This window comes from Equus caballus, chromosome 11, assembly GCF_041296265.1.
Source record: "Equus caballus isolate H_3958 breed thoroughbred chromosome 11, TB-T2T, whole genome shotgun sequence".
NCBI classification, from domain to species: domain Eukaryota; kingdom Metazoa; phylum Chordata; class Mammalia; order Perissodactyla; family Equidae; genus Equus; species Equus caballus.
The window spans coordinates 11,539,723-11,553,964 of NC_091694.1; the positions used below are offsets into that span (position 1 = coordinate 11,539,723).

At 40.1% G+C, this 14,242-nt stretch overlaps 1 protein-coding gene across 9 annotated transcripts in view; it reads left to right on the top strand.

The window, feature by feature from the left end:
* The first annotated feature begins 3,731 nt into the window (after positions 1 to 3,731).
* Positions 3,732 to 14,242, top strand: part of ABCA5 (ATP binding cassette subfamily A member 5) — a 71,676-nt gene continuing 61,165 nt past the window's right edge. Inside the window, exons 1-2 of one of the 9 annotated variants that reach the window (XM_023652136.2) lie at positions 11,504 to 11,759; positions 12,529 to 12,767. The gene's annotated coding sequence lies outside the window, so the exon portion shown is untranslated. Of the gene's footprint in view, positions 3,941 to 4,139; positions 4,597 to 11,503; positions 11,760 to 12,528; positions 12,768 to 14,242 lie in introns of those variants that run through there. The other 8 variants (XM_070226970.1, XM_023652135.2, XM_023652140.2 and 5 more) reach the window with 8 other exon arrangements.

Consider the following 14,242-nt stretch of genomic DNA (forward strand, 5'->3'; position numbering starts at 1 on the left):
TTGAAACAGATAGGTGCTTGCTTACTATCTCCCCACCCATCTCAAGTTTCAGTTCTGTTTCTATGTTGTTTCACTTCAAAGTATATTTTCCCTACTGAAGAGAGAAAGAGCACACAGATTGAGTCAAGTCTCACTTTTTTAGCCTTTACATTATTCTTTTAGGTAAAGTGATAATTTTGTGTTTATAAAAACCTATGCAGGCTTATTTTGCTGTGTCTCTAATATATTCTCCACTCTGGTTAAAGCAGTCTCCCCATCTTTTCCTCTTGAAGGTACCAGGTAACTCCAGCCCTCAATGATTTCTCTACAGTACTTTACAGTTTGCACTACATAGTTTAACAGTGGAGCAAATATGATCTTCCATTTGATGCTCTTTATTTTTTTGTTGATTTCTTTACCTTTTTTTGTTCACCTGCAACGTTAGGGTTTTGTTAAGCAAGAATACTAGGCGCTCGCTATACACTTGTCGGTTGGTTGAGCTTTTAAATATCAAATTAAATATTAACCTTCTTGGGGCTGGCCCCGTGGCCGAGTGGTTAAGTTCGCGCGCTCCGCTGCAGGCGGCCCAGTGTTTCGTTAGTTCGAATCCTGGGCGTGGACATGGCACTGCTCATCAGACCACGCTGAGGCAGCGTCCCACATGCCACAACTACAAGAACCCACAACGAAGAATACACAACTATGTACCGGGGGGCTTTGGGGAGAAAAAGGAAAAAATAAAATCTTTAAAAAAAAAAATATTAACCTTCTTGAATAATTTTTCTGTTTGGAGAAACACAAAGAAAGAATATAGTATTTGGAATTCTTTTTAGTGTAACAAAAACAATAGTGATAATTATAATAATAATAGTAGTGGCAGTGGTAATAAAAGCCAAATAAACTAAAATTACCTTCAGAAGTCATTCCCTTCTCCAGTTTTCCACCAATTATTAATTAATCATTTCCCTAAGCTATTTAATAACAATCCCAGCCACATTTGAGATGGTAGTTTAGAATTCTATTGTTAAAGATGCAAGATTCTCTTTCTATTTTGTCAGTCAAGGCTGCATTCCTTTATTTATCTTGCCTTATTCTAGAAAAAGGTACCAATTTTAATTTCTTGGAAATTATACCTAATTTAAACCCTGAATTTAGAAACCACATCGCTTCTCTTGGCACTTTTTTAGCTTGTAGAAATGGTAAGAGTTTCACAACAAATGGTAATGAAGAGTGTTTAATAGTAATAGGTTTATAAAATGGTATATGTAATTTTCAGTGTATTGAGAATCTTGCAAAATAATGGACTGATTTGACATCAGGAAAAAAAACTGTCCGAACAATTTAGCAATTTTGCTCTTAATTTTGGCTAAAATAGCATAAGAAATCCATTAAATAAAGCTCTGATCTTTAAGTAAAAAAGCAACACAAATAGAATCCATTGTTCCCCAGCAGAAGGTTAGGATATAGGTTAGGGTTTAGGGTAGCAAGCCTAATTCTCACTCTCTATATTAAATACTGTCAAAACTCTGGTTCTCCATTTATTTTGTTTAGCTAGGCAACTTGTTAAATCTCAGTCTACGACTTCTATGATCTATGTATTCCCATGTGATTTATTTGTCTACGAATCTATTAATGAGATATGGGGATTTGGCTTGCCACCATGACAACCAAGCAGTATGACTTGTTTGCTATTTCCTAGATACAAAAGCTCAGACACAAACATCTTTCCTACAGCTGCTTATTTAGTACTGGGACCTGGTAACTATGGAAATTTAGATGAGATTATGTGGCTAAACTGTTAGCAAGGTACATGCAGTCTGATAAATAGCCCGTTCAAAAAGGCAGTAAAATATGTCATGGCCAATACATTACTTTGTAGCAGTCTTCTTACATAAAGGTCTTATTTAGTATTCTCTGTTATGTTATTCCCACCACCATAGTAGCATCATAATTTTGTCATCCATCCCATAAGAAGAATTTAATATCTTCTTTTATTACATAGATTTTGTTGAGTGAGTGGTGACATTCTGGGGGGATAATAATGACAAAATTTGCATAATCTTGTGCATGTGTTTTCTCATCAGGAGTATTATCAACCTTTACTGCACATTATGATGCGTAAGACCTGGGAATTTAAATTACCAATCTAAGAGAAATTGCTTAATGCCAGACTACTTACAATTTAATTGAAGAGAGAGTACATAAGTAAAATGATGTGAACAAGATGGTAGCATGTGTGCAGACACCCATTTTATCTGGGGTGATGAGAGTTTTAGAGAAGAACTGGGTCTTTGGTCTTCAAGCAAAATAGAAGCATAAACAGACAGATTGAATGACAGTGAACATTGCAAGCATAAGAAATCCAGGAAACAAATGCCTAGAATAGTGGCAGAAATGATGAATAGACCTCTGAAGTTAAAGCCAGGTTGAGGCTACTAGTGAGAAGTACAATTGGAGAGTAGGGAGTGAATGTATATTTCAGTAACACGTTTCTACCAGGTTTATTTATCTTTGACCTCCATTTATTTACTTTCTCCTAAATCCTAGGCTACTAAGAATGCATTCTTCTGAATTGTAACTAAAACGTCTTAAGATAAAAGAGAAAAAATATAACATGAATAGTTTTCATTACCTGCCTTCAGTTTTCCAGTGTAGTTTCTAGGACGTTCTTAGCTTCCTTCCCCGGACTCCCACTGCCAGATTTTTAATAACCATGGATTCGGCTAACCCTCTGAATTTCCTATTTAATCCATATTCAGTAGGATAAATAAAACTTGATTCCTTGATTTTTAAAATTTTAGTAGAACTTAGCAGAGTAACTGTTGGGGGGCACTCGGTTTAAATTTGCGAAGCAGAAAAACAAGATAAATTTTAAAAATACTGGATATACACAGGATCCACAGAATTTTTAAAAAGTCTTTAAATAGTTAAATTCTCAAAAGTGAAAAAACTGCAAAGAAATGTGACCATACAGAAATCTAGAGAGGAAAAATCTGCAATGCTAGTGTTGTGAGCTTGTCTTTCCTTTACTATAACTTTTGACCACCATTTAGGTCACATTGGGTAATAAAACTCAAAACCCCAGTTTATATTTTTAACAAAAGTAAGGCGATATAGAGTCTTCCACAGATGCCAAAAGTCTCAGGCCTTTTGGAAAATTCAAGATCCACCACAGCCCGGACTCTCGTGAGAATACTTCAAAAACTAAAAGCATCCTCACTGTCCAGATGTCGCTGCCTGATGGGAGTTGGAGGACGTAGTTACGATAATGAGGACACTGCACCCCAGGCGCTGCGGCGTGAAGAAGGCCTGCGGAGTGACTTAAAATGTAGTCCTGGAAGAGAACTGTTCAAAAGCCGGGAAACAGCAAAGATTCTTAAAATTAGATGTGACCCGGGAGGCAATGAGATGGCAGCAGGCCAAGGTCACAGGTTTGGACTCAGACCCGAGCCCCTGACTTCAAGCGGGTTGTTTGTGCCTGTGCCTCAAGGCAGAGCGTAGCGAGGTCTCCACGGGGAACGCAGATTCGAGGACCACACGGCCTGGGCGGAGCTACCAGGCAGGGTTCCCAAGGCTCTGCCGCTCGGCGGACGCGCAGCACCCGGGTCTCGGCGCGCCCCCACTCGCCCCGCCCCCTAGGAGCCCCGCCCCCAGGTGAGCTACCTCCACGGGCGCGCTCCCGCACCGCCGGCGCCGGGACGGGCGGGGCGGAGCAGCGGGAGCGCGCGCGTCCGCTGACCCCGTCCTCTGGGAGCCCCGCCCTCAGGTGCTTTCCGCTGGAGGCGGAGCCCGGCTTCCGGCGCCGAGCGCTGCTCTCTCGGGCGCGCTGCCGGGCCTGCGACGCTGGGGCGCGCGCGCGGGGCCGCGCTCTCGCACACATTGCCGAGCTCGTCCCCGCGCGGTCTCCACCGACCGAGCGCGTCGCGGCTTGACGGCGCTGCGCCCCGGGCCCGGCCCTGAGGTGAGGCGGGCGCCGAGAGCGGCGGCGCTGGAGGCTCGCTCGGGGAAGCCTCCCTGGGGAAGGAGGCGGGGGTCGAGCAGGGGCGGCGGGGAGGGCTCGGGGGTCGGGCGCTGCGGTGTGCGGGTCGGAGGGCTAGGGGGCACGAGAAACGCTGCGCCGCGTCTCGTCGGAGGAAGCGCGGTTGGCCGCGAGCGCTGTCGCGGGTGCTGTCTGCTCCCCCCGGGGTGTCGGGGTGCGGGGGCCGCCGGGACCGGCCCGGCCGGGTTACGAGCGCCAGGCTGCGTCGGGTTGGACCAGGTCGTTTCCATCGCCAGGGCATCGTTAGGGAGAGGGAAAAAATGTTGTGGACGCAAATTCCCCTCGAAACTGGCTAATTAGCACTGGCTGTTCCTCGGGGGTTTCATGCTGATCATGTAATACGTGCGTGTTCACGGGAGTTTGGGTGAGCTGAAAATGCGCAGATCTCATGACAACGATTTTAGGGGGGAAACACCCTGATTCCTAAAACACGGCGAAGAGCTGCAGGCGTGCAAACATCTCTCTCAGCTTCTGAGAAGGCTAGCTCGGCTGGAGGCATCGATCTCGGTTTGAAGCCGTAGTAGAGGAAGGAGGGTTTCTTCTGTGCTCCTGAGGCTTAGATAGACGTTTTAAAATAAGTAAGTCTGAAAGAATAAAGAGAATCACGTTTACTTTCTATCGAGGACGCTCTGAAGGAACAGAAAGAGAGAAAAGGAGTATATGTTGGATTCCCAACCGTGAGCGCAGTATTATCTCATTTAATCCTGACAGTCACCCTCTGAGGTTGGCGGTGTTATTCTAGTCGGGCAGACGGGGAAAATAGGTCACAAAGTGGTTAAGTCACTTATTAAGGTCTCAACTAGCAAAAAGGTAAAGCTGAGATTCCACCCCAGGGATGCCAGACTAAATTCTGGTGCTTTCTCCACTATATTTTGTGTCTGCCCAGAGAGTGATATTACATATTTTTAGGGAGGACTCCATGTAAGAGAGCGTTATTAAGGCTCTTGGGGTATTTGGGTTAAAATCAAACTAGCAAGGTATTAGTCCTTGAATATGTGCAGTTTAAGTGTATTTTCCTTCCAACAGGGTTTAGTATAGGAAATGTTACATTCAGGGTAAAAGCAAATTTATTAATACATGTTTATTTGAATGTCCTTTATATTTCAGATACTATAAACTGTGTGCCAAGAGTGCCACACTTTATAATCTCTGCTCTTGAGTTAAAATGCATGATCATATAAAAGAAGTTTGTAATATTCTACTAAATCGTAATCTTTACTAGTGTGTGAATTAATTGGATTAAAAATAGCTTTAAGCACAAGCTTTTAGGAACCTATTATATATAAGAAAAGGCGTTGGATAACTTGTCGTGTGGGTCCCATTGCATTTTCCCATTCAGCAAGAAATACTGTCCTAAAATTTAGGTTAAGTCATATTGACAACTAGTACTTTGTTTTTATTACACTATCTTCATTAAATTTTGAAACACTAAAGAAGAAAAGAGCATTTATAATTTATCGCCTGTTAAATTAAAAGACTTGATTTTATAGTGTTTTTATTTCTTTAGTTGAAAAGCCAGTGATGTAGATGGGCAGGAATTTCTTTCAAGTCATTTGCCAAATATGTTCTTAACCTCTTTTTCCAAAAAATAAGTCTTAAATTAAAAGTATAGTTAATACCAGATTCCATTTAAGCTTTATGGCTCAGAGTTATAATGGAAACAGTGTCTTCAGTTTAGGCCAAAATGGCATATTGTTGAAATATATAATATTACCTTTGGCGCAGTTGTAGGTAAGCGGATAGAAGGGATACTGGGACATTTTGGAAATTTATTCAATTGCTCCAGTTTTCTCAATAAAGGAGGAATCAAGGTTATAATTTGAGGGTGATGCTGCTGCGAGTGGAAGCTTTAGAGGTTTGGGGATTGGGAGAGTGCATGGAGTAGTGAAATATATGATTGCCAGGCCATTAAACAATCTCTCTTAGGAATGAAGAGCGAGCTAGAGGAAATACAGGGTGCTATAAATGGGTGCACAAAATAAAGGTGTCTAATCTCATTTTGCACACAAGGTATTACCCATGCCATTTCCAGTGGCTGTGTTTACAGTGTCATCTAGAGTATACACCTGCACCCTTTGCCCCAATTCCCTGTCTGTGCCTGTGCCACTTCACAGCTGTCCCTGTTCTTTATACTAAGTCAAGCCCTTTTGGGAGTATAGCTTTTCCATTCTTTTTTATCTGCCTGGAGTTCCCCTTCCACTCTTTCCCAAAGTCTTTCCCTCAGTTGCACTTACCACATTATATTAAATTTTATCTATCTGCCAAGTCAGTGAAAGTGTCTAACATTTTTTTTTCATTATGTTTGGTGCATAAATCCCTCAGTAAATGTTAAATGCATGTGCCACTTTTCTTCTTTCTCTTTTAGTCCGTAACAGGGGTTAGCAGACTTTTTCTGTAAAGAGCCAGATTGTAGATATTTTGTAGGTTTTATATGGTCTGTGTCTCAATTACTTTGCCGTTGCAGTACAAAAACAATCATAGACAATATGGAAAGGAATGGGCATGGCTATGTTCCAATAACCTTTCATGTATAGACACAAAAATTGAATTTCCTCTAATTTTTACATTCCACAAAATTTTATTATTCTTTGATTTTTCCCTAACCATTTAAAAATGCAAAAACACTCAATTTAGGGGCTGTACAAAACAGGCTGTGGGCTAGATTTAGCCCCCACCTCTGCCGTCATAGTTTGCAGACCTGTGATCTAAAAGGACTCTCAGCATGTCTTGATAAAGGAATTTGCAGTGAGATGATATTGGTTATAGTGAGATGATATTGGTTATAGTAATATCATTGGTGGTAGAGAAGCAAAGATGAATAAGGCAGTCATTTTTGTCAAGGATCTCATGGTCAAGTTCAAGATTAAGACATAAACAAATAATGATGACACAGTATGGTAACTGCAATTACAGCTTATTTATTAGATGTAGATGTGGAACAAGAGAGTGATAATCAGTTCTACTTGGGTGGACCAGAAGTGACCTCTGATAGTCCCTATCTGTTGGGGGTAGGGAACATTTTCAGCTAAGAGCCTTTTCCAGAATCTTTCCAAGATTGCTAAGAAGGTGACTGACCGCATCTCTTACCAGAATGGCTGTGGACATCAGGATGACTCAACTTCTCTATTTTTTATTGCTTTGAGAAAAGTGAAGTATGTTTCATTGTATGTGTAATGTAGTAATCAATATTTCTTTAATAAATTAATAAGTGATTTTTTTTTTTGAGGAACATGAGCCCTGAGCTAACATCTGCTGTCAGTCCTCCTCTTTTTGCTGAGGAAGACTGGCCCTGAGCTAACATCCGTGCCCATCTTCCTCTATTTTATATGTGGGACGCCTACCACAGCATGGCTTGACAAGCGGTGCCATGTCTGCACCCAGGATCCGAACCAGCGAACCTCGGGCTGCTGAAGCAGAACGTGGGAACTTAACTGCTGCGCCACTGGGCCGGCCCCATAATAAGAGAATTTCTGATATTGAAGTTTGGATTATGTAACTTTTAGTCTTTATTTTAAGTCAATTATTAATACATTAGAAAAGGAAGATGAGCTTTAAGTTTTCTTGCAATTTATTAGATTTAGTATGAATTATTTTTATCTAGGAAATTATTTATCTAGGAATGTTAAATATTTGATTAAACCTTTGGTGATATTACTTGTTTAAAATTTATCTAATTATTATTTAAAGCTCACAGCAAACTAATGCATTCCCTGGGGATGCTGTGGAGCAATGGAAAGTAACGTAAACATTTTAAAAAATAATTTTCTACCCTTATTTGTGTGTCTTTGTCATTGTTCTTTAGCAGTTAAGAATTGACTTTATTAAAGAGGTTTAAAGGTACATTGGTAGGACTTTCAATTGGAACTATATCAAGTATTATAAGTTTTCCAAAAAAGTATTTTTTGTTAAAAATATACTATTAGAAGTTTTAGTGCATTTCGCTTGTTCACTTTGCTTTCAAGAATCGTCTTCCTACAAAAGAGAATTTTGCAAGAAGATGATTTTGTCTAAGAGACAGTCTTCATGTTTTGCAAAACAGATGGTCTTATATGTGTTGTCTATTCAAAAAGCTGCTGTTTAATGTTGTGTGGTCCTCTCCACCATTTCCAGCTCTGCCATGGGCTTGTATGAACTCCACCCCTAGTGAGTGAACTCCTGGATATTGTCTGATTCTATTCTCACTTAGAGCCAGTGTTAAATGTGGGGCAGGCCAAGCATCCTTTATTACCTTTTCCTTTTCTTTTGAATGCCACCACCTAAGAATATAAAGTTTGGGATGATTAAAGGATTATAGTATAGAAGAGGAAATTTAGAACTCTCTGCTAAGTTGGGTTTTCTTGTATTTCAAGAAAAGGCACCTGAGAAGTTAAACTCTTTACAGATAGATGTCCCTGTGCTGGCCATACTTCATTTCTAACTTTCAGCCCTGTTTTCAGCAATACACTTCTGTCAGAAGCACCACTTTCATGTCTGCTCGGTGGATCTCCATCTTTCTTTCAGGAAACCTCGTTCCCCTACCGACAGGAGCGGGTCTCAGCTCAGACACCATCTCTTTATCGTTGGCTGAGTCGTTCCGTGTAGAAAGCCCTGCCTTCCCACATCCTTCCTTTGTCTGTCTCCCCATTCCAAACCCTGCAGAACAGTGGGGGATGCTAGTGAGAAGGGGGGACTTCTGTGATTACCCCACCAGGGTGAGTTGTAGGCACCCCTTTTCTATTCTTTTTCCTTCTGTCTTCTCTCCAAAGGACAAACATAATTCTCAGAGACAGCGTGGTCTCAACACTTGAAGGGGAAACAGAATGTTTTCCTAAGCACTTATAATTTGCGAGGAATCTTTTTTTTTTCTGCTTTATCTCCCGAAACGCCCCCTGTACACAGTTGTATAGCTTAGTTGCATGTCCTTCTAGTTGTGGGATGTGGGACGCCGTCTCAGCGTGGCCTGACCAGCGGTGCCATGTCCACACCCAGGATCCGAACCCTGGGCCGCCGCAGCGGAGCGCGCGAACTTAACCACTCAGCCACGGAGCTGGCCTCCTGCAAGGAATCTTTTACAGTAGAGTTAGTACTTCCCGTTATTATGCAGAGCAGTCCTTGCTTGATTTATTCCCCATGACCCTTTTCAAATTGGTCTGCTTTTAGGCTCTGTGGGTTGTGGGTGGCAAGAAGGGCAAATAGGTTCATTGTTGTCAGTTTACAAAACCTAACTACAGCCTTGAAGTTTTTGTTTAGATGGACATTAAACTAAAGGTCTCTAAAGAATCAATGTTAAGAATGTTTCTTTTTTTTTTTCTTCAATCGAACAGCCAAATCAGGGGTTTCATATCATGAAGAAAACAAGTAGTCAGTTGAGTTTTCTTCTTTAATATTTTTTTTAGTAACTTGAATAAATAGAAGTTCAAGGTTATTGAAATTTAACATTTTCACATGATTAGACTAGAGCTTATGAATATAAGAAACATGAATTTGTTCAAGTCAGTCATAATACTCATTCATCTGTATAATTTCATAACAGATTTTGTACTTTCCTTTCATCATTTTCTTCTTTATCTTTTGGTCATCCATTCTGGAGGATTTCCTTGACTCAGTCTTTATTCTTACTCACTAATTTGCCTTCAGATGCCATTCACCTCATCTACTGAGAATTTTATTTCTATCAATCTGGTTCATTTCTAAGTTCTCTGGTAGATTTTTCTTAATTGCCTTGTTCTTGTTTCATGAATGTGGTATTCTTTGTTGTCCTTTTTTTAAATTTAATTTTATTTTTTTAAAGATTGGCACCTGAGCTAACAACTGTTGCCAATCTTTTTTTTTTTTCTGCTTTATTTTCCCAAACCCCCCATACATAGTTGTATATCTTAGTTGCAAGTCCTTCTAGTTGTGGGATGTGGGACGCCGCCTCAACGTGGCCTGACGAGTGGTGCCATGTCCACGCCCAGGATCCGAACCCTGGGCCGCCGCAGCAGAGCGCATGAACTTAACCACTGGGCCACAGAGCCCGCACTGTTGTCCTTTTGAGGATATTAGATATACTACTTTTATGTACAGTAGTGATCAACGTGTATAATTATGTGCCATGGACCAGGCACCATTTTCAGCTTTACATGTATTAATTCTTTTAGTCATTCTAACACCCCACAGAAGTGGGTACAATTATTACTCCATTTACAGATAAGAAAAAACTTAGACACAGAAAAGTTACTTGCCCAAGGTCACAAAGCTACTAAGAGGCAGAGGCAGGGTTCTTGTTTAGTTGGTTTGGCTCCAGAGGTCACACTCCTAATCACTCTACTGTATTACTGCAGGCATTATTAATTCTTGTGTTGATTTCAGTGCCTCTTCGTCATGATATGTTTTTCCATAAATGTTTATCGATTCCACTTTCTTTCAGCGTGTTGGAAGATGTTGATTGGGTTTACTGTAGCCCTTTTTTTTAATTGTGTTGGGGGAGGGGAGAATAGTGCCAGCAGCCACCTAAGGGTTTGCACTACATTTCAATTTAAAGATACGGTACCCACTCTTCCAGACTGAAGTAGATGAAAAGCTAAGGTTGAAATTTTATTTGATAGGTTAAGCTCTTCTTACAAAGGTATTTAATTCAAAATAAAAATCTTTTTAAAGTATCAAAATAAAATGTAGATGTGGTATCTTGTTTTTATAAATAGCTCATATTACAGTTGTGTTGATTTTGAATCTTTTTTGGAGGAGAGGGATGACAGATGAGGATAGATCAACTCAACATCGGATTGATGAGGTTATCTACCAAGAAGTAGAATGTTCTCTCGGAGAGTACTGGGCACAAAGGAGTACAGAACATTTTGACTAAGGAAAAATGATGAGAAAGAAAATCTGCCTAAAGAATTGAGCTCAGTTGCAGAGGGAAAATACTGTGAAAGCGCTTTTTGCTGATGAAGGGACTTTGCTTTGGAAGAAAGGACATGAAAGTAACCGAAGATTGAATAGACACTGAAATGACTCCTTTAATTAGTCATTGTATATTATCTTCTGCAGAAATATTTCCCTGTTAATATTATTTTAAACCTTCTTTAAAAACTTTACATCAGTGATTGTCAACTTTTTGTCTGCCCCTACACACTGCCATTGGTATCGGTGGAATTCTATGCTTACTAGGGAGGGGAGGCAGGAAGGTTTTTAACATCCCCTGTTCTTCCATGCTTCACTTTGAAAAATCACTGTTATCTTTATGAGTATTCTAACTATGGAGTTAAGTACATATTATACTGTTATATTGGTTAAGTGCTTTGGGTTGTAAGAAGTAGAATCTGATCCTGGCTAGCTTAAGTGACAATAAAATATATTGGGTGGATAATAAGGTGTGTCACATACTATAGGGAAGAAAAATCAAGGTTTAGGCACAGTAGGTATCACACCTTAGGGGAATGCTTAGTACCAAGAATGTAGGAACTTTCTTTTGTAAATAATTCCGTTAATGTAACTGTTTCCATGACTCCCATCTCTGCGTCTCTTAGTTAAAAATTCCATACTGCCAGGAGAAAATGTAATTGATATGGCTCGGGGGTAGTGGTGGAGGTGATAGTGGTGGTGATGAAGATGGTTTGTGTGTCTCTTGGGATGGTGGGTGGGTGGGTGGAGCAGGAGTAAGTTGTAGTTTAAAAAGCCCTGCCTCGGGGTGGCGTGGGTGCAGAGGTTCATGGGTTTCAGAAAAGGCTGTTAAAGACTCAACCCTGAGTTCAGGGAGCAGTTCTCAAAGAAGGAAAATATTGTGAGTCCATCAGCTACTTTATGAGGGGCCTGTTTTCTAAAAAATGAAGAATGAAGCATGCAGTGTTCAATTTGAATGAATAATTCAGTGGTGCCCACTAAATCAATGTGTTTTGGCAGATATCTTGAGAATGTTCTTGCTGTATTGGTTAGTGTTTCTGTGTTTGTTTTGTAGTAAATCATCCTTGAATGAGTGTGGTTTTTCTTGTTTTTTTCTTTCTTATTGGCATAGAGATGATTATCAGTTCTTTACAGAATCTGATATAACGTTAATGAAGCTGTTAGAAGAGTTTATTTTTAATGTATCCTCCATTCTTGACTGCTTTAGTTTTGCTGTCTTTAATTTAGTGATTTAATATTTTTACGGTGTGTCTCATTGTGTATTTTTTTTTTACTACATAAGTAACACGCATCAATGGAAAAATTCAGAATATAGAAAAAAAACCAAAGAAAGTAAAAGTTGTCCTTTATCCCATTGTTAAATTAAAAAAACTCTCTCTCTCTCATCTTTCTTCTGTGCATATAAGGAGGATGCTTATTTAATCCAAACTTTAATTATAGATATTTCCTTTTTTGAGTAAACCAAGCTGCCTCTAAAAGGTTGCCTGTTTTTTTATCGAGGTGGAGATGGTCAGCCAGCTTGGAATAGATTCTTTTTGTTTTGGAGGGAAGTCATACCAATGGCCCCCATAGATAGGTGTATGTAAAACACGGCAACAAATATTGCTCTGGAAGAAGGCTTCACAGGACTTTCTTGGTGTCTCCTGCAGGCTGCCCTCTCAATACCTTTTGGTATGCAGAGATCCTAGGTTACTGGGGTAGGCAAGTTGGAATAGGGACCATGGAGATTACACTTGAGACTCTGGCCGTTTCTCTTTTGAACTCATCTCTAATATGACCTCTTTGAAGAACTGATATAACTCCAACAGAGGTCCACTGGCAGAAAAGGCTCCAAGGACCTCCAAAGGGTGAACTTACCCCAGCAGATGGAGACACTGGAAAGTGATAGGTACAACGATTTAGCTTATACAATTAAAAACAAATTATTGAGGTGAAATTCATTTCCATCACTTTGAAGTAAAACCCCTTTCTCATTAAGCAGTTTCTCCTCATTCTTCTCTCTCCCCAGCCTCTGGTAACCACCAATCTGCATTCCATTTCTCTGGATTTATATATTCTGGAAATTTCATATAAATGGAATCATATTTGACCCTCTGTGTTGGGCTTCTTTCACTTAGCATAATGTTTTGGAGGTTCATCCATGTGGTGGCATATGTCAGTACTTCATTCCTTTTTATGGCTGAGTAGTATTTCATTGTGTATGTATACCAGTTTCTTTATACATTCATCTGTTAATGGACATTTGGGCTGTTTCTCCCTTTTGGCAATTATGAAGAGTGCTGCTGTGAACCTCTGTGAACATGCACTTGTTTGAGTCCCTGTTCTCAGTTCTTTGGGGTATATATCTGGATGTGGAATAGTGGAGTCATATGGTAATTTTATGTTTAGCTTTTGGGGGGACTGCCAAATTGTTTTCCTCGGCAGCTGAACCATTTTGCAGTCCCACCAGCAGTGTATGAGTATTCCAGTTTTGCCACACAATTTCTGTAGCAAAGCCTGCTCTCATTCAAATCATTATTTCCCTGTAGGTAATATACGGTTATTCTCTGACTGCTTTCAGGATTTTTCATTGTGTTTAATTTTTAGCAGGTTGATTATGATGTGTATGGGTGTGGATTTCGTTTGATTTATCCTGTTTGGGATTCACCAAGCTTCTTGAAACTTGTAGGTTTTTATCTCTTGTCAAATTTGGGAAGTTTTCAGACATGAATTCTTTAAATATCTGTTCAGCATTAACACTCTTTTTTCTCTCCTTCTATGAGTCTGATAGTATGAATGTTAGAGCTTTTGTTATTGTCCCACTGTTCTCTGGAGTAATTGTTCATTTTTTTTTGTGAGGGAGACTTGCCCTGAGCTAACATCTTTGCCAGTCTTCCTCTACTTTTATGTGAGATGCCTCCACAGCATGGCGGGTATGTGGAGTAGGTCCACACCTGGGATCCAAACCTGTGAACCAAGGCTGCTGAAGTGGAGGACGTGAAACTTTAGTGGAGCACTTGGCTACAGGGCTAGCCCCTCATTGTTAATTTTTTAAGAAAACCTTTTTTCTCTTTGTTGTTCAGATTGGATAGCTTCTGTTGATTTATCAAGTTCACAGAATCTTTTCTGTTGTCTTCATTCTGCTTTTGAGTGTATTCCATGAGTCTTACTTGTTATTTTGTGTTTTGTTCTAAAATTTCTATTTGGTGCTGCTTTATGTCTTGTTTCTTAGCTGAGGTTTTTTATTTTTCATTGTTTTCAAGAGTGCTTGCTGTTGCTTGCTGGAGCACATTTTTAATAGTGGCTTTAAAGTTTTTGTCACATAATTCCCAAGTCTATTTCAACTTGGCATTGCCATCTGTTGATTTTCATTTCTTAATAGAG